Source organism: Mesoplodon bidens (genome assembly GCF_964165515.1).
Source record: "Mesoplodon bidens genome assembly, chromosome: 18".
Classification (NCBI taxonomy): Eukaryota; Metazoa; Chordata; class Mammalia; order Artiodactyla; family Ziphiidae; genus Mesoplodon; species Mesoplodon bidens.
In genome coordinates this window covers 26,954,971-26,982,107 of record NC_138175.1, presented here as the reverse complement: position 1 = coordinate 26,982,107, position 27,137 = coordinate 26,954,971, and the positions used below count along the sequence as shown (strand labels likewise).

Sequence of the window (27,137 nt, the reverse complement as noted above, 5' to 3'; positions counted from 1 at the left end):
AAATGGCCCTCTTATTGTGCTTACATATTCTATGGGTCAGGAATTCAGATAGGACCCAACAGGGATTGCTTTTCTCTGATCCACATTCTGGGGATTCAGTTGGGAAGACTCACTGGCTAAGTTGACAAGAAGGCTGGTGGCTAGAAACTTCTAAAGACTCATCTCATATCTGTTAGAATGACTCAAATCAGAGTGCCTACATGTGGTTTGATTGGTTTATGGCATGGAGGCCTCGTGGAGTTAGGTTTTTTAGAGTATGGTTCAGGACTCTGAGTATGAATGGTCCACTGAACAAGGTGGAAGCTGCATGGCCTTTTATGACTCAGCTTTGTGCATCACACAGAATCACTTTAACAGTTCTCTCTTTGTGAAAGCAATCGCAATGCGAGGTCTGGTATAATAAAGAATATATCTGGTCTGTCCCTGGTTCCTGGCACAGAGTTTCAAGAATCCTTGGAATTTTCTGAGGGATTAGAGTGTCTTTTGTTATTCATAATGACCCCTCTTCAACCATATCTGAACTTATGCAGTGAGGTAATTCATAGTGGGGCCTCTAGATAGCTTTAGCATGGGGGCTGATTGACTGCAAAACCAACCATGTGATGAGAGGGTTGGAAATTTCGGTCCCATCCCCTGACCTCTCTAGTCCCTCTTAGAGGGTAGAGGGACTAGAGAGCTTCTTGGTTGGTGAGCATATTGATGTACTGGGAGGGTGACATACTCTGATTTCATGGGACCAGAAGCTCCAGTGCTTGGGACCTTTGCCCCATGTACCTGTTCAACTGGCTGTTCATTTATATCCTTTATAATAAAATGGTAATTTAAATGTAGCACTTCCTTGGGTTTTGTGAGTTGTTCTAGCAAATTACTGAAACTGTAAGGGATCAGGGGAACCCCTGAATTTGTAGCCAAGCCTATTGGTCATAAGTATAGTAGTCTCTAGCACCTGTAGCTGGGGCCCAAAGTAGGGGCCGTCTCATAGCACTGAGCCTTTGAGCCTATGGGGTCTGTACTATATCTGGGTAGTTAGTATCAGAATTTATTTGAATTGTAGGACACCTCGTTGGTTTTAGAAAATTGATGTTGGAAAGCGCAACCCCATCCAGATTCACAGTAGGGGACATAGACTTCCACCTTTTGATAAGACGAGTATGAATACTCCTCATATGTTTTTCCAGCTTTATTGACAAATTGTATTACAATTTATAAAGTGTACAGTGTGATAATTTGATATATGTATATATTGTAAAAGAATTCCTACCATCACATTAATTAACACATCTATCAGCTCACATATTTATTCACTTTTCTTTTTTCTTTTGGTGAGAACACTTAAGTTCCGCTCTCAGCAAATTTCAGTTATACAATACTGTATTATCAACTCTAATCACAATGTTATACATTAGGTCCTCAGATCTTATTCATTTTATAACTGAAAGTTTGTACCCTTTTACCACCTCTCCCTCTTTCTCCTATTCCCCATCTCCTGGCAACCACCATTCTACTCTCTGTTTCTATGAGTTCAACATTTTTTTTTCCAGGTTCTACACATAAGTGATACCACACACTGTTCATTTTTCTGTTGTGGGTTATTTCACTTGGCATAATGACCTTCAGGTTCATACAAATGGCAGGATTCCCTTCTTTTTCAAGGCTGAAGAGTATTCCTCTGTGTGTGTGTGTGTGTGTGTGTGTGTGTGTGTGTATCAATCACATTTTCTGTATCCACTGATCTGCTGACAAACTTAGGTTGTTTCCATACCTTGGCTATTGTGAGTAATGCTGCAATGAACATTGGAGTACAACTCTCTCTTCAAGATAGTAATTTTGTTTCCTTTGGATATATGTCCGGGAGTGGGATTGCTGGATCATGTGGCAGTTTTATGTTTAATTTGAGGAACCTCTATACTGTTTTCCGTAGTGGCTATACCAGTTTACATTTCCATCAGCAGTGTACAAGCGTTCCCTTTTCTCTGCCTTCTCACCATGATTTCTCTCTTGTGTTTTTGATGATAACCATCCTAACAGGTATGAGGTGATACCATTTGTGGCTTTGATTTGCATTTCCCTGATGTTGAGCACCTTTTTGTAGCTGTTGGTCATTTTCATGTCTTCCTTGGAAAAATGTCTATTCAGGTCCTTTGCCCATTTTTAAATTAGGTTATTTGTTTTTTCTTGCTATTGAGTTGTATGGGTTCCAGGTATATTTTGGATATTAACTGCTTATCAGATAATGTGGTTTGCAATTTTTTTATCCCATTTCATAGGTTGCTTTTTCATTTTGTTGTTAATTTCCTTTGCTGTGCAGAAGCTTTTTAGTTTGTTGTAGTCTCACTTGTTTATTTTTGCTTTTGTTGCCTTTGCTTTTAATGTCAAATCAAAATCATTGCTAAGACCAGTGTCAAGGAGCTTACCCATATGTTTTCTTCTAGTAGTTTTATGGTTTCAGGTCTTATGTTCAAGTCTAATTCATTTTGAGTTGATTTCCGTATATGGTGTAAGATAGTAGTCCAGTTTCATTCTTTTGTATGTGGCTATCTAGTTTTCTCAACACTGTTTATTGTAGAGACTATCCTTTCCCCATTGTATATTCTTGGCTCCTTTGTTGTAGATTAACTGACCATATGTGCATGGTTTATTTCTGGGCTCTCTCTTCTGTTCTGTTGATCTATGTGTCTGTTTTTATGCCAATACCATACTGTTTTGATTACTATTGCTCTGTAATATAGTTTGAAATCACAAAGCATGATAACCCCAGCTTTGTTCTTCTTTCTCAAGGTTGCTTGGGCTATTTGGAGTCTTTTATGGTTCCATACAAATTTTAGGAATGTTAGCTCTATTTCTGTGAAAAATGCCATTAAGAATTTGTTAGGGATTTCATTGCATCTGTAGATTGCTTTGGGTAGTATGGACATTTTAACAATATTAATTCTTCCAGTCCACGAGCATGGGATATCTTTCTACTTATTTGTGTCTTCAGTTTCTTTCATCAGTGTCTTATAGTTTCCAGTGTACAGATCTTTTACCTTCTTGGTTAAATTTATTCCTAGGTCCTTTATTTATTTATTTATTTGATTGTAAATGTCATTTATTTCTGTAAAATGTCTTTTCTATCCTTATTTACCTGGTTAATGGAGGACAAGGACCATGTCATTCCTCTTTATACTCCCAATAAAATTTAATAAAAGGCAAAAGTCAGTCATAATTTAGTTTCTTTGTAGTTGGATATTTAGGACTTTGTGATTCCTATGCTGCCAATATCTCTAAGACATGTTAGCTGAGAGATCATTAACTATATGGTATGCAAGTATCTACCGTCACCTCCTCTGTCTATGTAGATATTGTTAACCAATCAGAACACTCTACCCACTTAGGTCCTAACTTGACCTCAGAATATTTTTCAACACAAATTTCAAAAAGATTTTCCCAACTTCTTTCCTCTTTTTAATCAGAAAGTAATTTAAATTTTCTTAATGATTTGAGTTTTATATCAGTTGATGTACTGCTCTTAAATGTGGTATTGGAGGAAATAGAATTGGTAGGCAAAACAAAGAAGGAAACCATAATTGTTTGGATATTTATTATATGCTACACCATTTACCTGCATCATTTTAAATTCTATCAACAGGTTTTTAACGTAAGTTTTGTCCCCATTATACAAATTGAGACGACTGGAATTCAGAGGGTTAGAATCATTTGCCCAAAGTCACACAGCTGGCAAATATGATACAGGATTTAAACACGAGCAATTCTGTTTCAAGAGTTCCTCCATTTGTCTTTCTTTGGAACACCACCCTACTCAATCACTGTGCCTCTGAATAAAACAACTATCTCCCCTGCTTCTCACATGACTGCTGGGCACTGGTGCCTTCCTCAGGGTGCATTAATGACAGTGAGGTTATTAAGAAGCATGTGGTTCCTTTTCTACCCATCTAACTTCCTCCTCTGACTTAGTCCAAGTAAGGATTAATTTTCTAATTTTCACAGAGGCAAAAGTAGAAATAAATGGAGGTAAGCTTTAATGCCATCTCCTATCCTTTTCCTCTTCAGATCTCAATAAGTTAAGAGATGTAGGAGTTTAATGGTTACTTTCTCATCCCTTCAGGTGATGGCTAGCAAGGAACTATCCTGTCAGTAGCAGCATGGACCAAGTTCAGGCTCTGTTGCTTTAGGATTCTCCAAAGAGAGAGGAGGTCATTGGGCTTTTGCTTCATGAAGTTCCCTGGATGTTATCCTGACTCTTGTTGGAAGGACCAGGAAGCAATGACTAGGCTTCCTTACTATATTAAATGTAATTAGAGATTTAGGATCTGCACCACTCAGGCACAAATCCTTTAAAAAAATATGTATTTAAATAAATATATGTTTATATATTTTATATTGGCTAAGCTAACCCTCCCATTTCAAAAACAGTATTGTCACCTCAGCTCGCATTGCTCTATTAGGATCAATGGCACTGAGCAGCTTTATATTCAAGGCTCATGAGTTTCAATTACTTCAGGAGACAATCTGGTAACTGAAGATAGAAAGTCTCACTTCAGAGTGGCATTCACTAAGAATTTCATTCCATGGGGGATAGTCCAGAGGAATCTTAACCAGTATACTTTCCTTCTCCAAAATATGGGGTGCACATATAGTCAGTGTGTGTGCTTGTGTGTCTGTGTGTGTGTTTAGTGACTAAATATTAAAAAGTGCAGGCATTGTACATTTAGACACTCTCTGCTGTGATCATAGAGCATCTTATACAAATATCTGTCAGAGCACTTAACTGACTGAATTGTTACTCCCTATGTATCTACTCATTTTCTAGATCTTAAGCTTTTAGAGCATTTTCAAAGTAGTACTATTATATTAGTAATAACAAGAACAACAACTTATTGAGAATGGATCATGTGCCACATACTACCCCATCTATACCTATTTACATATTTTGTCCTTAAAACTGACCCTTTGATGTAGGTACCGTAAGATCCCAGCCATTGAGGAAATTATGAGGATAGTGGTAATTCTAATGGACAGAAACTGGGATGGGCATAGAGGAGTATGCCTATGGGAGATTGATTACCCTCCAGTTAAAAACACTCAGACCTAATTAGCTGTATATATAAGCCAAGGACTCAGGTGGTCAAGTCTAGAGCCAAGGTGTAAATAAAGAAATAGCATGTATATCTGAAAGAGTATGATCATTCGGGTCAGGCAAACCTGGTTTTAAGTTTTCTTTTGAAGGCTAGGAATAAAACCAATGTGTAAAAGAGGCAAATATTAGAAGCAGCTTGTAGAATTGTTGCAAGAATTAGGATGCCTGCCGTTGCTAGTTGATGCCAATTATTAGCGGAATAAGAATTTTTTAAAGTTGTTTCTAGGAATGAAGGTATAAGGGAACATGGGGCCAAGGACTCAGTTATGTTATGGGGCTCTCTGTGCGTGGAATAGTGGGAAGAAGAAGAGATGCCGATGGGGACAAAAGAGTAAAGAGGCAGAAAGAAAAGCAGAACAGGAATTTGTTCTGGGAATCTAATTCTTTGGTCAGGATTATCAAGGTTGAGGAATATGCAAACCAAGGTCATTGTGAAGAATAAAGTCACCTCTGCAAGGGAGGACCATTCTGATATAATTGGGACCACAAATACAAACTCAGAAATATTATTCTGATTTTTCCACAGACCCAATAAAATAAAGACCAGGATTCCTAGGAACCAGGGCTCAGCAAAGTTAACTGAAATATGAAGTTACATAGGGAGTAAATGGCAAAAACAGAGCTTGGGCCTAGGTTTGTCTGGATTCACGTCCATAAGAATGGGGACTTCCAAAGCAAAAACCCACTAATGAGAGATGTGAAAATGATGATTTTTTTCCCTTTTCTTTAGAAGTCATGCCCAGCCACCGGGGTCAGTAGCTATTATGGAACTAACATTTTGGTAAACCCCTAGTTAGATTCTTCTGCATCTTTAAAAAGCCATAGATTGAACAAGGAAGAGATGCTATAGATCAGTAAATTTACACGTTTTATTTTTCCTGGGTCCTGCTCAGCTGCAGTGTTCAGTGAATGCAAGTGCAGTAAATACTTGGTCACAGATCCCATTTACGTAACTATAGCCTGACAATGCAGGGAGTAAGAAAGTATCATTTTCTGTACCCTTTAGAATTACATGGAAATGAACAAGCTTTTTCTTTCTTTTTTAAATAAATTTGTTTATATATTTATTTATTTATTTTATTTTTGGCTACGTTGGGTCTTCATTGCTGTGCGTGGACTCTCTCTAGTTGCATTGAGCTGGGGCTTCTCGTTGCGAGCACGGGCTGAAGGCATGCGGGTTTCGGTAGTTGTAGCACGTGGGCTCAGTAGTTGTGGCTTGTGGGTTGTAGAGCACAGGCTCAGTAGTTGTGGTGCACAGACTTAGTTGCTCCATGGCATGTGGGATCTTCCCAGATGAGGGCTTGAACCCATGTCCCCCGCATTGGCAGGCTGACTCCTAACCACTGTGCCATGAGGGAAGTCCCAACAAGCTTTTCTTTTTTCCTCAACAGTGGTTATGTAAAACAAATATTTGTGATAATTTTAAAAAGCTTGTTTCAGTGCAAAAATAAAGCAATTTATAAGACAAAGGAGACAAATAGCTAAATTAAGACAGTTGAATGATTACAATGTACACACACATGAGATCAAAAAGTGTGGTTAAATTGCACACTGAAATCACAATAAAAGAGGAGAATTTTATTGCTAAATAAATCTCTTTTTAAGTGCACTTTTTTTTCTATACAAGCAAATTTAAAATCTTAGTGAATCATTTCTTTTTTTCCCTTGGAAAAATATTTGCCAGATTAAGTCTCTATCCTCAGCATGCAGAGTTTTCATAATTGTTTTGCTATTTTTGTTTATAAAAATGTCCAGGGGCTTCCCTGATGGCACAGTGGTTGGGAGTCCGCCTGCCGATGTGGGGGATGCGGGTTCGTGCCCTGGTCCGGGAGGATCCTGCATGCCGCGGAGCGGCTGGGCCCGTGGGTCGTGGCCACTGGGCCTGTGCGTCCGGAGCCTGTGCTCCGCGACAGGAGAGGCCACAGCAGTGAGAGGCCTGCATACCACACACACACACACACAAAAATGTCCAATAGAGGCCATGCCTGGTTTTGCAGATCTATCATTTATATGCTGTGGGCAGGCAGGTAAAAGAGTGAAGTCATGAACTTTTGCCACTCACTGAATAATAGTCATAGTTAACATTTACTGAGCATGTACTAAGTGTCAGGGACTCTGTGAATGCTTTAAGTGGATTGTCTACTTCAGTTAACGCAATGAATTAAATATGAGAGAACTAAAATGTAGAGAGATTAATCTAATTTCCCAGAATCAAATAATAAGGAAGTGGGTAGGCTGAGATTCAAAGCAGCTATAGAGTCTGTACTCCTAATCAAGGGGTTACATTCTTCATTTTCTTATCAAATTGAAGACAAATTGTCAGTCCAGGCCTTCACACCCACTGGTTGCTAGACTAATGTAAACTTAACATTGAAAAAAATCTGGTAGCTCTTAAATTTACATCTATGACATTTCTCCCTGATATATTTGGTTTTTCTAACAGTGGAAGGTATTTGTTAATGAGCTTATATTGTCAGTAACTGACAGCTTTGTAAAAAGATTTTTATTATTATTAACCATCATGGCAACAACAACAACATTAAAGAACAAGATAGTAACACCTAATATGTACTGAGTATTTACATATGCCAAGAGTGATATTTAAAGAACATCTGTGGTTTCTGCTTTTTCTTTGGGCATTTGCTACTCCAACCAGTCCATATTTAAAATGCCGGGAGGAGCTTCAAGTGGCAGAAGAGTAAGATGCGGAGATCACCTTTCTCCCCACAAATAACATCAGAAACACATCTACATGTGGAACAACTCCTACAGAACACCTACTGAACGCTGGCAGAAGACCTCAGACCTCCCAAAAGGCAAGAAACTCCCCACGTACCTGAGTAGGGCAAAAGAAAAAGAAAAAGACAAAGACAGAAGAATAGGGATGGGACCTGCACCCAGTGAGAGGGAGCTGTGAAGGAGGAAAGGTTTCCACACACTAGGAAGCCCCTTCGTGGGCAGAGACTGTGGGTGGCGGAGGGGGAGAGCTTCGGAGCCACGGAGGAGAGCACAGCCACAGTGCGGAGGGCAAAGCGGAGAGATTCCCGCACAGAGGGTTGGTGCCGACCAGCACTCACCAGCCCAAGAAGCTTGTCTGCTCACCCGCCGGGGCGGGCGGGGGGCTGGGAGCTGAGGCTCGGGCTTTGGTTGGATCCCAGGGAGAGGACTGGGGTTGTCTGCGTGAACACAGCCTGAAGGGGTCAGTGCACCACGGCTAGCGGGGAGGGAGTCCGGGAAAACGTATGGAGCTGCCGAAGAGGCAAGAGAATTTTTCTTGCCTCTTTGATTCCTGGTGTGCGAGGAGAGGGGATTAATAGCGCCGCTTAAAGGAGCTCCAGAGACTGGTGCGAGCGGCAGCTATCAGCGCAGACCCCAGAGACGGGCATGAGACGCTAAGGCTGCTGCTGCCGCCACCAAGAAGCCTATGTGCGAGCACAGGTCACCATCCACACCTCCCCTCCTGGGAGCCTGTGCAGCCCGCCACTGCCAGGGTCCCATGATCCAGGGAAAACTTCCCAGGGAGAATGCACGGCACGCCTCAGGCTCGTGCAACGTCACGGCGGCCTCTACCGCCACATGCTCGCCCTGCATCCGCACCCCTCCCCCCCCCCCCCCCCCGCGTCTGAGTGAGCCAGAGCCCCTGGATCAGCTGCTCCTTTAACCCTGTCCTGTCTGAGCGAAGAGCAGACGCCCTCAGGCGAACTACACGCACAGGCGGGGCCAAATCCAAAGCTGAACACCAGGAGCTGTGCGAACAAAGAAGAGAAAGGGAAATTTCTCTCAGCAGCCTCAGAAGCAGTGGATTAAATCTCCACAATCAACTTGATGTACCCTGCATCTGTGGAATACCTGAATAGACAACAAATCATGCCAAATTGAGGAGGTGGACTTTGGGAGCAAAGATATATATATATTTTTCCCTTTTTCTCTTTTTGTGAGTGTGTATGTGTATGCTTCTGTGTGTGATTTTGTCTGTATAGCTTTGCTTCTACCATTTGTCCTAGGGTTCTGTCTGTCTATTTTTTTAATTACTTAAAAATTTTTTTTCTTAATATTTTTTATTTTAATAACATTTTATTTTACTTCATTTTTATTTTATTTTATCTACTTTCTTTCCTTCTTTCTTTTTTTTCCTCCCTTTTATTCTGAACCGTGTGGATGAAAGGCTCTTGGTACTCCAGCCAGGTGTCAGGGCTGTGCTTCTGAGGTGGGAGAGCCAAGTTCAGGACACTGGTCCACAAGAGACCTCCCAGCTCCACGTAATATCAAATGGTGAAAATCCCCCAGAGATCTCCATCTCAACGCCAAGACCCAGCTTCACTCAACGACCAGCAAGCTACAGTGCTGGACACCCTATGCCAAAAAACTATCAAGACAGGAACACAACCCCACCCATTAGCAGACAGGCTGCCTAAAATAATAATAAGGCCACAGACACCCCAAAACACACCACCAGACATGGACCTGCCCACCAGAAGGACAAGATCCAGCCTCATCCGACAGAACACAGGCACTAGTACCCTCCACCAGGAAGCTTACACAACCCACTGAACCAACCTTAGCCACTGGGGACAGAAAGCAAAAACAACGGAAACTCTGAACCTGCAGCCTGTGAAAAGGAAACAACAAACACAGTAAGTTAAGCAAAATGAGAAGACAGAAAAACACACAGCAGGTGAAGGAGCAAGGTAAAAACCTACCAGACCTAACAAATGAAGAGGCAATATAGTCTACCTGAAAAAGAATTCAGAAGAGTGATAGTAAAGATGATCCAAGATTCTATTTGCATGATCCAAATCTTGGAAATAGAATAGACAAAATGCAAGAAACAGTTAACAAGCACCTAGAAGAACTAAAGATGAATCAAGCATCGATTAAAAACTCAATAAATGAAATGAAAAATACTCTAGATGGGATCAATAGCAGAATAACTGAGGCAGAAGAACGGATAAGTGAGGTGGAAGATAAAATAGTGGAAATAACTGATGCAGAGCAAAATAAAAAAGAATGAAAAGAACAAAGGACAGTCTCAGAGACCTCTGGGACAACACTAAACGCACCAACATTTGAATTATAGAGGTTCCAGAAGAAGAAGCGAAAAAGAAAGGGACTGAGAAAATATTTGAAGAGATTATAGTTGAAAACTTCCCTAATATGGGAAAGGAAATAGTTAATCAAGTCCAGGAGGCACAGAGAGTCCCATACAGAATAAATCCAAGGAGAAATACGCCAAGACACATATTAATCAAACTGTCAAAAATTAAACACAAAGAAATATTAAAAGCAGCAAGGGAAAAACAACAAATAACACACAAAGGGAATCCCCATCAGGTTAACAGCTGATCTCTCAGCAGAAACTCTCCAAGCCAGAAGGGAGTGGCAGGACATAATTAAAGTGATGAAGGAGAGAAACCTGCAACCAAGATTACTCTACCCAGCAAGGATCTCATTCAGATTTGATGGAGAAATTAAAACCTTTACAGACAAGCAAAAGCTGAGAGAGTTCAGCACCACCAAACCAGCTTTACAACAAATGCTAAAGGAACTTCTCTAGGCAAGAAACACAACAGAAGGAATATACCTACAATAACGAACCCAAAGCAATTAAGGAAATGGGAATAGGAACATACATATCAATAATTACCTTGAATGTAAACGGACTAAATGCTCCCACCAAAAGACACAGATTGGCTGAATGGATACAAAAACAAGACCCATATATATGCTGTCTACAAGAGACCCACTTCAGACCTAGAGACACAGATTGAAAGTAAGGGGATGGAAAAAGATATTCCATGCAAATGGAAACCAAAAGAAAGCTGGAGTAGCAATTCTTATATCAGACAAAATCGACTTTAAAATAAAGACTATTAGAAGAGACAAAGAAGGACACTACATAATGATCAAGGGATCGATCCAAGAAGAAGATATAACAATTGTAAATATTTATGCACCCAACATAGGAGCACCTCAATACATAAGGCAAATACTAACAGCCATAAAAGGGGCAATCGACAGTAACATGATCATAGTAGGGGACTTTAACACCCCACTTTCACCAATGGACAGATCATCCAAAATGAAAATAAATAAGGAAACACAAGCTTTAAATGATACATTAAACAAGATGGACTTAATTGATATTTATAGGACATTCCATCCAAAAACAACAGAATACACATTTTTCTCAAGTGCTCATGGAACATTCTCCAGGACCATATCTTGGGTCACAAATCAAGCCTTGGTAAATTTAAGAAAATTGAAATTGTATCAAGTGTCTTTTCCGACCACAATGCTATGAGACTAGACATCAATTACAGGATAAGATCTGTAAAAAATACAAACACATGGAGGCTAAACAATACACTACTCAATAACGAAGTGATCACTGAAGAAATCAAAGAGGAAATCAAAAAATACCTAGAAACAAATGACAATGGAGACACAACGACCCAAAACCTATGGGACGCAGCAAAAGCAGTTCTAAGGGGGAAGTTTATTGCAATACAATCCCACCTTAAGAAACAGGAAACATCTCGAATAAACAACCTGACCCTGCACCTAAAGCAATTAGAGAAAGAAGAACAAAAAACCCCAAAGTTAGCAGAAGGAAAGAAATCATAAAGATCAGATCAGAAATAAATGAAAAAGAAATGAAGGAAACGCTAGCAAAGATCAATAAAACTAAAAGCTGGTTCTTTGAGAAGATAAACAAAATTGACAAACCATTAGCCAGACTCATCAAGAAAAAAAGGGAGAAGACTCAAATCAATAGAATTAGAAATGAAAAAGGAGAAGTAACAACTGACACTGCAGAAATACAAAAGATCATGAGAGATTACTACAAGCAACTCTATGCCAATAAAATGGACAACCTGGAAGAAATGGACAAATTCTTAGAAATGCACAACCTGCCAAGACTGAATCAGGAAGAAATAGAAAATATGAATAGACCAATCACAAGCACTGAAATTGAAACGGTGATTAAAAATCTTCCAACAAACAAAAGCCCAGGACCAGATGGCTTCACAGGCGAATTCTATCAAACATTTAGAGAAGAGCTAACACCTATCCTTCTCAAACTCTTCCAAAATATAGCAGAGGGAGGAACACTCCCAAATTCATTCTCCGAGGCCACCATCACCCTGATACCAAAAACAGGCAAGGATGTCACAAAGAAAACTACAGGGCAATATCACTGATGAACATAGATGCAAAAATCCTCAGCAAAATACTAGCAAACAGAATCCAACAGCACATTAAAAGGATCATACACCATGATCAAGTGGGGTTTATTCCAGGAATGCAAGGATTCTTCAATATACGCAAATCAATGTGATACACCATATTAACAAATTGAAGGAGAAAAACCATATGATCATCTCAATAGATGCAGAGAAAGCTTTCGACAAAATTCAACACCCATTTATGATAAAAACCCTGCAGAAAGTAGGCATAGAGGGAACTTTCCTCAACATAATAAAGGCCATATATGACAAACCCACAGCCAACATTGTCCTCAATGGTGAAAAACTGAAACCATTTCCACTAAGATCAGGAACAAGACAAGGCTGCCCATTCTCACCACTCTTATTCAACTTAGTTTTGGAAGTTTTAGTCACAGCAATCAGAGAAGAAAAGGAAATAAAAGGAATCCAAATCGGAAAAGAAGAAGTAAAGCTGTCACTGTTTGCAGATGACATGATACTATACAGAGAGAATCCTAAAGATGCTACCAGAAAACTACTAGAGCTAATCAATGAATTTGGTAAAGTAGCAGGATACAAAATTAATGCACAGAAATCTCTGGCATTCCTGTACACTAATGATGAAAAATCTGAAAGTGAAATCAAGAAAACACTCCCATTTACCATTGCAACAAAAAGTATAAAATATCTAGGAATAAGCCTACCTAAGGAGACAAAAGACCTGTATGCAGAAAATTATAAGACACTGATGAAAGGAATTAAAGATGATACAAATAGATGGAGAGATATACCATGTTCTTGGATTGGAAGCATCAATATTGTGAAAATGACTCTACTACCCAAAGCAATCTACAGATTCAATGCAATCCCTATCAAACTATCAATGACATTTTTCACAGAACTAGAACAAAAAGTTTCACAATTTGTATGGAAACACAAAAGACCCCGAATAGCCAAAGCAATCTTGAGAAAGAAAAATGGAGCTGGAGCAATCAGCTCCAAAGGATTAATCTCCAAAATTTACAAGCAGCTCAGTATCAAAAAAACAAACAACCCAATCCAAAAATGGGCAGAAGACATAAATAGACATTTCTCCAAAGATATACACATTGCCAACAAACACATGAAAGAATGCTCAACATTGTTAATCATTAGAGAAATGCAAATCTAAACTACCATGAGGTATCACCTCACACCAGTCAGAATGGCCATCATCAATCTACAAACAGTAAATGCTGGAGAGGGTGTGGAGAAAAGGGAACCCTCTTGCACTGTTGGTGGGAAGGTAAATTGATATAGCCACTGTGGAGAACAGTATGGAGGTTCCTTAAAAAACTACAAATAGAACTACCATATGATCCAGCAATCCCACTAATGGGCATATACCCTGAGGTAACCATAATTCAAAAAGAATCATGTACCAAAATGTTCATTGCAGCTCTATTTACAATAGCCAGGACATGGAAGCAACCGAAGTGTCCATCAACAGATGAATGGATAACAAGATGTGGCACAGATATACAATGGAATATTACTCAGCCATAAAAAGAAATGAAATTGAGTTGTTTGTAGTGAGGTGGATGGACCTAGAGTCTGTCATACAGAGTGAAATAAGTCAGAGAGAAAAATACCGTATGCTAACCCATATATATGGAATCTAAATAAAAAAAAATCATCCTGAAGAACCTATGGGCAAGATGGGAACAAAGACACAGACCTACTAGAGAATGGACTTGAGGATATGGGGAACGGGAAGGGTAAGCTGTGACAAAGTGAGATTGTGGCATGGACATATATACACTACAAAACATAAAATAGCTAGCTTAGTGCGAAGCAGCCGCATAGCACAGGGAGATCAGCTCTGTGCTTTGTGACTACCTAGAGGGGTGGGATAGGTTGTGTGGGAGGGAGGGAGATGCAAGAGGGAAGAGCTGTGGGAACATATGTATATGTATAACTGATTCACTTTGTTATAAAGCAGAAACTAACACACCATTGTAAAGCAATTATACTCCAATAAAGATGTTAAAAAATAAAGTAAAATGCCTGTCCCTCTTCTCTCCCTATCACATTACCTTGGTCAAAGGGAAAAGACATGACCGAAGCTCAACTAATCAATATTCCTTTTCTAGGAATTAGAATCTTTTTTTTTTATTTTTTTTTTTATTTTTTATTTTTTTTTTGTGGTACGCGGGCCTCTCACTGTTTTGGCCTCTCCCGTTGCGGAGCACAGGCTCTGGACGTGCAGGCTCAGTGGCCATGGCCCACGGGCCCAGCTGCTCCGCGGCATGTGGGATCTTCCCAGACCGGGGCACGAACCCGTGTCCCCTGCATCGGCAGGCGGACTCTCAACCACTGCGCCACCAGGGAAGCCCTAGAATCTTTTTTTTTTAAATTGATTTTATTTATTTATTTTTCGCTGGGTTGGGTCTTCGTTGCTGCGTGCGGGCTTTCTCTAGTTGCAGCAAGCGGGGGCTACTCTTTGTTGCGGAGCATGGGCACAAGGTGTGTGGGCTTTAGTAGTTGTGGTACACAGGCTCAGTAGTTGTGGCTTGTGGGCTCTAGAGCACAGGCTCAGTAGTTGTGGTACACGGGCTTAGTTACTCCACAGCATGTGGGATCTTCCCGGACCAGGGCTCGAACCTGTGTCCCCTGCATTGGCAGGCGGATTCTTAACCACTGCGCCACCAGGAAGCCCTATGAATTAGAATCTTGAACTTAAAGATAGAAGGTAATTGGAGTTATATCATTCAAAATAACCCTAGCGATGATGGCCTGGGAATTCCCATGTCTGAGACAGCACCCAGAAGTATTCCATTTCTGACTCTCCTGTGACCAGGAAGCTTGTGGTTGTTTACTTTTGTATTGTTTTGTTGTTAGCACAATGCAGTATTTAGACTTATTTGACTGCAAATGAAAAAATGTAATTCTGGCTCAGCACTTGTGGTTGTGGTTATGATCTTAGCATTCAAAAGACAAAAACCGAAGCTCAAAAAAAGTTAAATGGAAAAATAGACCTAGATTCTAACGCCAAAATTATTACCAAATGTCCAGAACAGTGAAAAGGCTGTGATTTTACTCTACTTAGAGGCTAACAAGTTAGTCTGCTTCAGTATAACGGACTGACTGAAGACATGAGACTCCTGGTTCAGAGAACAGAATGTTTTTCCTCACAACAAAAGCAGAAACCAGAGCTTTACGATCATTTGTTTTGGTTCCCCCACCTTCTCCCTTCACCAAGTCTAAGGGAGTGCATTACAGGAGAGAAACTCTGGATTATAGGATTCACCAGTGTCATAGTAAGTGGAAGCAGTTTCTGCTAGGGGACTGGAGGGCGTAGAGACATTATCTCATTCCTCCTCAAGGTTGCTTTCTGCTAATAGAGTCCTGAGAAATGGTCCAGGTAAAGAAAGCTCAAGATCTTGCATTCTTGGCATACCCGGCAAGTATGTGCTGGGATGCTCGAGGTCTATGGCAAATGGTGCCTCTCAACACTTCTGTGCTCTATTGCTTTTCACACTTTGAGGTGGCCATATTAGTCTTCCAATAAATTATAAAATAAATTTGCCACTCCTTCTTCTTGTGCCCCACTCCTGTTTTTTAGAAGCAAATTGAGTTAGAGAATAAAGGGAAAGGCTCAGTTAGTAAAGGCACCAGCTCTGCTTAGAAATATTTCAGGACCTTTTCAGGCTGGTTAATAGGCATAGATTTGGTGAATAGTGCAGGGAGCACAAGTGGGAGACTGTGTAATCATATTTGGTTTAATATGCTTGTGTCTTGATGCCTTAGACAGAAACAACACAGGAACCTAAATCAAAGAGATATATGTGCACACATAGCTGTATACACACTGAAAAATAAAAGCATAATCAGTATCAATGGGTATTTCATCATCAGGTGTTTATTGAGTGAGTGCTTTAGTCCAGGTACTTCAATGGATGCTATGAATGTAGGGGTGAACTAAATAAATTTGGCTCCTGTGCTCAGGGAACTTGTCATCTTAGTGATATTTATGGAGGAAAACTCCTATTTATGAGAGACTTAACTAATGTTTGTGCAGCTCTTAAGTCCTTTCATGTCCACTTTTTCATGTAATCCTAAACATAATCTAGAGATGTCAGTATTACAAATAATAGTAGCCGACAAATAAGGAGACTAAGGCTTAGACAAGTAATTCATTTGCCAAAGAATGTACCTCTAGCAAGTAACTGAATCAACACTCACAGAATACTTCTTAGAAATTTCATTTATTCATTCAACAAATACTTATTGACCTCTATATGCTAGGCACTGTGCTATGTACTGAATACACAAAGAACATGGCTTTTTGGGCCTCCTATGTTCCATAATAACATAAGATACTTTTTTGTGTTGTTCAGTCCATATGGAATGCTTTTCTTTCCTTCACCTGGTAAATCTTCTGTCTTCCAGATTCAAGTTGATGATCCTCAGCACAGCCTTCCCAACCCTCAAATGGCCTCCACAAACTTCTGCTTTGTTGTAAGTAGCACGATTAATCATATACTTATGTGTTTATTATACTTATGTGTTTATTTCTTAAGTATACAGATTTCTAATAAGACTGGATGCTTCCCTGAGGGGAAGCACTGTATCTACTTTTGTTGACCATGTTTTATTCAACGTGTAGCAGAGTTTCTGTCACAAATTATGCACTCAGTTAATTGTTTGAATGAATAAATGGATGACTTAAGTACCCTAAATATTGTCTATAGTAGTTATCATTTAGTTTGCAGATTGTGATAGGTATTATAAAGTCCATTTTTCAGAAGGGAAAAACTGGATTTAGAGCACTTAGCGGGATCTCCTGAGGTGGCACAGCTAATGCAGACAGAGCTGGGACTGGACCCCAGGTCAACATGGTATCCAAGCCATTTCTCCTCACAGCCTCAACAGAGATTTTATTTGTGTTCTCAAGGAAGTAATTTTTCTCTGAGAGACTTTTATTCCCCTCATTTGTATCCTGCAAGCAACTTGCATGGACCTGTAGATTGTCTTCCTCACAGATCCATAGCTCGATCCTCTGCTTTCTACTTCCTTTCCTGCTATTTCTAGCTAAATGTCCAAGCAGCACACAGCAGAAGGTGATCCGGAAGGAAAGGCTGGCAAGGGAAGAATCTGTAATTAAGCCAATGAGCAATAACATACAGTATCAGCCAACGAGCAATAACATACAGTATCCATGGGCAGTACCACCTGGATTGACCTTCTAGCCAATGCAGATGTGACCTTCTAGAGGCCTGGGTGTGGAAGGTTAGAGGCTTTAGGTGCTGCAGCAGAAATCACTTGGGCAAGAGGTAGGAAGACTGGAGAGAGAGATGACTTTGTTACATGGGCCATTGTTCCCTGGGCAGAGACTGCAGGCCTGATCTTCAAAGACCTGCTGCTGTTTTGTGTGTTCAGAAGCAATTTGGAATATGCCACATGTCAACTTTATTTCCCCGCTCTCTAGGGGTACTCTGTGGTTGCCCATAAATAATCCTATCTGAGGCTGAAAATTACTGTAAAGTGTTCACTGCACTGGGCCTAACTTCAAATGTACAGGAGCCAGAATTTTTAATGAACTTTATAAAGCTTACTGATTTTTTCTAATAATAAAAGAAATGCACACTTGTAGAAAAACTTGAAATTATAAAGTATCAAGCAAATGAAAAAAACCCTCTAATCCAGGTTTTTTTGTATATTCACTAAATGATTTACTCCAAATGTCTCAAAAAATATGCTCGTCTGTCTCTTATGTTTAATAAAATGTAATGGTTTTTTTTTGGAGAGTTGGCATTTGAAGTATAAGATATCTTATGAGGTATTAGCACTCTAAAACTCAGTGTTGCATTATGTCTTCTTCTAACTGCAATTCGCAAAGTAAAATCTTGGTGACTATAAGTGCTGTGACTACTTTTTCCGGAATTCGTGAGTTCCAAGTCAAGAGTCAGATTTATTCAAATTTTTCATTCCTTCCTAGACTTTCCTTTCTAGGACTTAGTGCATAATTACACCCTTTAAATAACTAGAACCAGGCCTACATGGGAATGTTATTTACTATAGGGCAAGATTTGCTGAACCTCCAAATGGTCAGGAAAAAGTGACTGAAGGAAAGAAAGAGTTGATGCATGAATGAACGGGTGTGCGAATGGATGTATGAATTCTCTCGGGTCCTTAGTAGGTGTACCTTAACTTTAACTTTTTTCCTGTAGTTTACTAAGCAGGTGTGGAATGTGTTCACAGTGGTTCTCAACCTGGGGGTGATTTTGCAATATGGCATTTGGCGTTTCTATTGTCACGTCGTGGGGGGGTGGGGTGTGCTACTGACATCTAGTGGGTAAAAGCCAGGGATGCTGCTAAACATCCTACATTGCACAGGCCATCCCCCCTCCCCACTCCCCAACAAAGAATTATCAAATTATTCATCACTCAAATGTCAGTAGTGCTGGGAGGCTGAGAAGCCTTGGTTTAACATAAAGGTGGGTGTGTTTCATTGGCTTCATAGAGGAGATACCTATAGGTCAAACATGGAGGATTCTTGTGTGCAGATAAGCAAGATTATAAAAGTGATAATAAAACATGCCATGTTTTCTATTAAGAAAAAAAATCATCTTCTTTTCTTCGTACAGATGGTCTTATGCCTGTAAATCTGCCATTCTTTCAGTAATCACATAAAGAAAACAGATGATTTAAAGCAGTTATAAGGTTTATCTTGCAGAAGGAAAGTGTGGGTGTCTGAAGAAGAGTAAACATAAATTCTGTTTTACATCTGAGAAGCAAAGTCATTTAGAGTATAACACAGCTTCCATCTGAACTGTGGCTGAAAGAGAGGTGTAAGATATGGTCAATGATTTTAAATGATTTACGAGTATTTTTGTAAAAGAAATACATAGGCCTGGGTAGAGCCAGGCTTTTCTGATGTGCCATAATAGAACTTTTACTGTTTTCCTCGCAGTCAAATAAAGTTCAGAAGTATAGATAGATTGTTACCTTGTATTAGTACTTTCTAGGCTTCCTGTCAGAATGCTTTATTCAAAGAGACAGATTTATATTTCACAAGGAAATGATTTCTAAAGCTCTCCCATTAATAATTTTTCATTGAGAGAAAAACCAGATTCAGTCATTCCACCCATAGATTGGGAGATTGAGCCCAGAATGAGCTCTTACATGAAATACTTTTTTTGGTATTTAAATAGGGAATAGTATTTTAATGCTGTGAAAGAGAACATAGAAAAATGACTGGTCTCTTTACAGAAAATTCTGCTTGTGATCTCCTTTGGTTTTCCATGGCCAAGAAATCAGCTGATGAAGAATATCCCTAACAATTAATGTTGCCCGAATACATAGTTGCTAATGCAATGAACTTAATCAGCATATATGTGCAGGGTGCCCCAAAAATGTATCTAAGGGGAAAGACTCATAAATAGGAAGAAATAACATACTGTTTGCTTGGAACAACCTTCTTCCTTCTTCTTCTTCTCATTCTTTTACTTCTTCAATAAACCGTTATAGAACACCTGCCATATTCCTAGTACTGTTCTAGGATCAGGGAACATGACTGTGAAAGGCAAAGCAAATGAACAAAAATGGTTCTGTTTCCCACGTGCCAAGCACTGTCCAGGGTTCTGAATGGATGGAGTTGTCAAGTGCATGTGTAAAGAGAATTTGTATGTCGAGAATGGCATATTAGAAAAGGACAGGATCAAAAATTGGGACCCTGGCTCTTACCCAATATTATGGCTCATCAGCTCTGTGACCTTGGCTAAAACGCTTAACCTTTCCTACAAAATTATTTTCAGATGTAAAGTCAAAATCCTATGTAAGTGAGATTCCTTATTTAATGAAAGGGTGGCCTTCAACAAACATTTAACTCAATTCAATACAATAAACACTCATGGTAACTATACCTAACTAGTACGTATCAAATGGCATTGAGCACTGAGATACAAAAAGGAATTCAGTCCTTGCCGTCAAGGTATTAACAATAAGAAAAATAAATATATGAACTCATTATTTGACTGTTAAGCTAAAGGAAACCTGTTGTCACATTTGATGAAACAGAATAAAACTTTATGCCTAATTCACTAGTGAACATATGTGTATTTATATGTTTCCATACATATATACAGAGGCTAACCTACTTAAATATACCCTCAGTGGAACATATTCTGCTTGCCTCTCCAGATCCACTTTCTACTTTTTTCCTTCTTGTCTTGTGCCATGAGAGGCTGACCTGTACAGACTACATACATGGAAAGAGGGAGGGTGGAGAGTGAGCTTGGGGGGTTTAATCCCCCAGATCCTCACTGTGGCTCGCTGTAGGCTTGTTCTCTCTTTTAACTGAAAGTTCTCAGCTGCCTAGAATGGCTCTCAGCACACAACCTTGTCCATTTTGAGCAAAACTGACCCTTTTTACCCACTGTATTTTAACTCTAAGGTACTGTAATATCTTCCATGAGTTCTATATCCTTTTTCTCACGTTTTAAAATAGCGTATTTATTAAACTCTCCTCAAATTATCCTAATTTCAAAGTGCCACATGTTTTCAGCTGGAACCCCACTTGAGAGGCTCCATACCATCTTGTATCATTATGTTACCTTGAGCAACAATTTACTGCACATTTATTCTGTCAGCCAGTACAAGTACTTTGCAGATTTCCCCTTTTAATAAATCTGTTAAGAAATAATAATTTCATCATTAGAATCTATGTAACTTTACTAAGGTCTGCAGAGTTTATGATATTTCCACCAATTTTTGCTCATAGTAGAAATGTCACATTATAAGACTATGGAAAATTCCGGGGCAATGGAAAGTGAGGTTTTGGGAGGTAGGCAGGGGCCTAATTATGGTAGAGGTGATGGTGATGGTGATGATGATGATGACAGTACTGATGGTGGTGATGTGACGGAGGCTAAAGAACTTTAAAATTTACAGAGCATGTGTTGATGTAAGTGCTGTGTGGCTTGTTTAATTTTCACAGTGAACCTATGATATAAGTAGTATTGATATTCCAATTTTTCATGTGCAGTTCCACAGACTCCTTCCTATACTTTTGTTCTTGTTACCCTCTCCCACCCTTTTTCCCTATTCCACTTGACTCCTGCTCTTACCAATATCAATTTAATTTCTGTCTGTCTCTCCTGGAAACTTTCCTTCCGTCCTTGGATATTGCCTTCCTCAGCCTTCAGTGGGAACACTAGGAAGATCTTCTTGCTACGTAGATTGGCCAGGAAACAAATGGAAACACCTTGTGAGGGAGTGGTGGTGGTATTTAAATTAATTAAAAATTGAATAAAATTATATAAATACCATTGCACATATTTATACAGGTAGCTTTAAAAAATTGAGATATAATTGACATACAACATTGTATTAGTTTTAAGTGTACAACATAATGATTTGATATATAGTTAGCATTTGTTCAAAAGCTGTCACTGTGGGCTTCCCTGGTGGCACAGTGGTTGAGAGTCCGCCTGCTGATGCAGGGGACACGGGTTCGTGCCCCGGTCCGGGAAGATCCCACATGCTGCGGAGCGGCTGGGCCTGTGAGCCATGGCCGCTGAGCCTGCGCGTCCTGAGCCTGTGCTCCGCAACGGGAGAGGCCACAACAGTGAGAGACCCACGTATCGCAGAAAAAAAAAAAAAATCTGTCACTGTAAAAAAAAAAGGTCCTATTAGTACTGCTAGATAAGATTGGAAAGACAAAAAAAAAAAAAAAGTAAACCATTGTACTTTGCAGAATGCAGTTCCACATTTGATGTTTGAATAAAGCCATCCTTCCCACAAATATCCGTACATATTTAGACTACAGAGGACATGACTGAATTGTGTGAAAAGCATGGTCTTTGAAGTCTCAGCCAGAATTCTAATTTACTTATGTCTATCACTGCAACTGTGTGATCTTTGGTAGGTTACTGAATGTCTCTGAGCCCTAGACTTTATCTCCTAAGTCCTACCTGCCAAGACTGCTGAGAAGATGAAACAAGGTATTGTATTAAAACATTTAGCAAATAACAAGAGCTCAAAAATAGTGCTGATTTCTGTTTCCAGTATTAATTTATTGTGTAATCATGCAGAGGTAAGAATTAAATAGTTTTGGAAATGAACTCAGACAGAAAACAGCCTAGGTTTCCCTCAATCTCTGAGTGAACTTCTCATGACTGGACTGCTTTGAATGGTACAGACACATGCATAATATGAGGCAGGACAGGGCAGAGATTAAGTCACTACTTTAAAATGAGACTTCTTGGGTAATCTTGGGCAGATCACTTAACTCCTCTGTGCCTCATTTTTCTAATATATAAAATAAATGTTATAATGGAGCTATGACATAGAGTTGCAGTGAAAATTAAAATAAAAAATGGGGCTTCCCTGGTGGTGCAGCGGTTGAGAGTCCGCCTGCCAATGCAGGGGACACGGGTTCGTGCCCCGGTCCAGGAGGATCCCACATGCCACGGAGTGGCTGGGCCCGTGAGCCATGGCCGCTGGGCCTGTGCGTCCGGAGCCTGTGCTCGGCAACGGGAGAGGCCACAACAGTGAGAGGCCCGCGTACCGCAAAAAAAATAAATAAATAAAATAAAATAAAATAAAATAAAATAAAATAAAAAATGATGTCAGTCAATGCATGTAAATAGCTTAGATTAGAACACTGTCTAGATCTAATAAAAGTTCAGTTAATTATTATTATTATTATTATTTGCCCCTCCCCCCCCTCCCCCAGCTAATAGAATGAGAAAAGCTATGTTAAATAAAATAAGAATGCTTGCCTAAAGACTCTGGGGAAAAAAAATAATACTACATATAAATATCAATAAGACCACTAGGTGGAAAACGTGGAGAATGTGTGTTTAAGCTTTAAAAATATTTTTCATGAGTCAATGAGGAAACTCATCATTGACTTTCCCAACTTAATAATAAAATCATTACTTCATCACCTCTTGACCTTGTGGTCAAGAGAAAATCCTTTAAACTTTCCAGATGTGAGTTATTTCGTCAGTAAATTGAAATGATATATACCTGAGTGTTAAGTTAGGCAATGTATAAGTCCAAAATATTTTTCTGTATATCTCTATCCTAGTTAATTAATTCCCTTTATTATTTAGTTCTTTAGTTCTTAGCTATTATTTTCTCCCAGTGCCTTTCCATAGCAGAGGATACCTGTAGGAGACTGTGGGGCAGACGTGGAATTGTGGAAAAGTACTAAATGCCCATAGATGACCCAAAATAAGAGTGGAACAGGAGTCAATGGATAGCTTTTCCTTTCATTCCTACAGGGAATAATTCTACACACTCTCCAAAGGGTCCAGTGGTATCATCAGAGCCAACTGGATAATGCATTTTTTTTCTTTGTTTTCCTTTCTCCTTTATTTCATTCTTTCTAGTCCTGATGCCTGCTTCCCATGATCACTTCCAAAATAAGCCACTTGTACAAAACAAGTTCCTTTCCCAGAGTCTACTGTTGAAGCTAAGAAAGAAGTCCTTAGATTCATTCAAAATACTAGATAGAGTGGACTTGCCCAGTATATCTAGACCTTATATCACGGGGGTTTTTTTGTTTGTTTTGCCAGATGTAACTCTGGCTATCCGAAGCCCAGAGGGAATTTATAGAAAGGAAGGTGCGACAATGCTAACAATTTTCATCTCAGGAAGGAGACCAGCCTGAAGAATTCTTGGCACATCAGCAGAAATTTATGACACATCACTTCAAAGTATCACAGTGAGATGCCTCAGAGGCAACTATTTGTGTCTCTGAGCCCTCAATAAAGAGTCATACTCCAGAAGGGGAGACTGATCTAGCTGCACATCTCTGTGTCTAGCAGTAGTGTGTCTCGTTTTAGCTCCCAAAGAATCCTAGAGTTGGGGAAAGGCAGAACCCAAAGGTCAGGATTATGGGCAGATGGGATGCCTAACTCAGTTGTAAATCCAGCATTTCTCTTTTATTGTTTCCTGACCTTCAGCAAGTCACTCTCCTGTTCCAATGACCTCTGGAAGAGGGGTGAACGCAACCAGATTAACTTCACGTTATCTACTAGCTCTGACTTACTTTTAAAATGTGACCTGTAATTTTGCTCTTGCTGGATCACAGGTTATTCTAGTTCTAACATCTTTCTTTCTGCTTCAGTAGCGATTTATGCTTGAAATCTTTTGATGTCATTTTATTTGACTACTGGAAACATAACAAATGGCTATAATCACTGTAGTTTACAAATAAAAATTTAACACTGCCATATGCACAAGTGATGAGGTGACAGCTAGATGACAGTCATGACTAAGCATGTACACAGAATAGAGAAATACTTTCCATTAATTAATAAGTGAGTGAATGAGCCCTGGTATGTGGCAGTATTGTCTTAAGGAAAAAAATATTCTGTTTATAAGGGAGTTGATATTTGAGAAAGTCAATATTGTTATTTCTTTATCAATTGCTCCCGTTTTTTCCAAACTCTATCCTAAAAGTTGGACCATCAGAATACAAATTATAATGTTCCTTTCGTCTTCAGCATTTATTGAGTTAATGTGACAGTGAATTGAATAATGTGAAAATGCCTTCTGTAAAATGGTGGTTAAGTATATTATTACTTGGTTAACTTAGTGTCTTCAAAAGGAAGTTCAAGTCAATCATCGTGTTAAGTAAAGACGATAACATGTGAAAGTACCCACTTTCATTTGCTTTCAACATTTGCTAAATAGTTACTATTTGCCAAAACTTGTTCCATGAGAGCGACTTCAGTGTATTCGTTATCGCCTTCCTTAAACCAGCCACAGTGCAGGTCATACCCATGAAAGGCACATTCCTTTAGAGCCTTCCCTTGTGGTATCTTTCTCCTTTTCTTTGCCTCCCTTCTTCTTGGCTCCTATGACACCCCACATCTCCATCACATTCATTTCTTCTTTAGATGGATTATATTATCCTTCCTATTTAAAACCAGGGGGATGGGTGGAGATTTATTATGTGGATTCTATATGTATATATACATATATACATTTTAGAAAATTAGCAATTAGGAAATATGGAGGACTCGATTTTTTACCCAAAGCAGTACCTGCATTAATTCTGGTTCTGAATGTGCTCATTCCTTCTGCTCTTTTTGATTAAACTTATGATGGGTTTAGGTCTCACTTTACCTATGCATTCATCTGCAGACAGTCTCATGCCCCTATGAAGCCAGATGGGGCATAAATCTTAAATAAATAAATAAATAAGTAAAAAGTATGATAAAAGATCACTACCCTGGTTAGCTTATACCATAAAAATGAATCCAGTAAGCGGATAAATATATGTGAATTCTGAAATATAATACCATCTGCTTTTGTAGGAAAAAAACACGTTAATTTTATATCACAACATGTTGTCCTGTGGAAATTCAATTCAGTGATGTAAATAAGGTACTTAAAGTAAATATGTGGAATACTCAAATTATCTTCCTGCTCCTGCCAAATTAAAAAAAAAAACTTTTTTTTTTTGGCAGTAATGTGCACTTAACTGAGTTAGATTTTAAAACGTCTGGAACTGGCAGATTTCCCCAGAGTTGCATCAGACATCAGAATCAAGGGTTATTAACATTACAAAGAGCACCACTGTCCTGCAGTGTCCCCTTTATCATTTTGAGCAGCTGCCTCAAGGCAACGTATTTAACCTTGGGAAATGTGATAGAAATTCTGGGTAGTCAAAACCTGCCAGCAGATTTCCTCAACTGGGATCTACTGTAAAGCTTTATTTAGCTGTAACACAGGAGAAAGATGAAGCTCTTATTATCATTTGATGTTTATCATTTCCATTCATCTCTTCTAAGTCCCCTGAATACTGTTACTTTTACTTATAAATAGCAATATTCCATTTGCTGGCAGGACACTGTTTTCCCCACTGAGAATGTCATTAAAAATAAAGGCCTCTGAGAAAGGAGTGCTAAATATTAAAAAATAGATGCCCTGATTATTTCTTTCCAGGTGTTTTAGAGCAAGATGCTAACTTTGACTTTTTTCTTTTTGGTAGAACTTTATTTTCTGTTTTGGCTGGAAAAGGCTGTTGTTTGTACAATTACTTGCTTAAAATGAGAAATCAGTTAGGAACAGTGCTGGTGACTGAATAGTGAATGGGCATGCTCAAAAATGACTGCTGGCATAACCATTGACACAACCTTTAAAAAAGTGTACTTGGCAAGATTTCATTATAGACTTAAAGCCTTTTATAGCTTTGGTCCAGTAATTTCAGTTCTGGAAATCCATTATGGCAATACTATTATTTATCAAGAGAATGGGCTGTTTTTTTATGCCTGGCGCTGTCATCTCTTTTTAATTCTTAAAACAGAATGAATTCAGTCTTACAAATGAGGAAACTGAGGCGTGGAGTGTTTCAGCTGCTCTCTAAGATCTCACAGGTAGGAAACGGTAGAGTCAGGTCTTCAACCCAGGGGACCTAACATTGGTGCTTGAAGACAAAATCACTAAAACCTCAACGCTCTGTGTAATGTCGGTCTCCTAAAATATTTGTTGCCTTTGTATTTATGATGATCCCAAAGTTAAAAACAATATAAGGAGAATGGCTAGGTAAATTACATTACATAAAATGATATAAACAATTTATATTGACAGCTTTAAAAAATAATCCTAAATCTAAATGTATGATAAAAACACATTTGTTTCAGCTACAAATAGCAAAAAACAAAAACCAAACAAACAAAAAAACCCCGAAAACCCCAAAACATCAAAATGTCTCTAGGGATTGTATTTAAGTTGTACAAATATGTTTGAATGTTTAATCCTAATTCTACCTTTCTTCTATATTTTATCTT

General features: G+C 39.1%; 1 long non-coding RNA gene across 1 annotated transcript in view; it reads left to right on the top strand.

Moving 5' to 3' along the window:
* The window catches only part of LOC308606257, a 1,608,653-nt gene that overhangs the window by 392,625 nt on the left and 1,188,891 nt on the right, over nt 1-27,137 (top strand). Inside the window, exon 7 of the long non-coding RNA XR_014013787.1 lies at nt 16,777-16,845. This is a non-coding gene — a long non-coding RNA (uncharacterized lncRNA). The remainder of the gene's footprint in view (nt 1-16,776; nt 16,846-27,137) is intronic.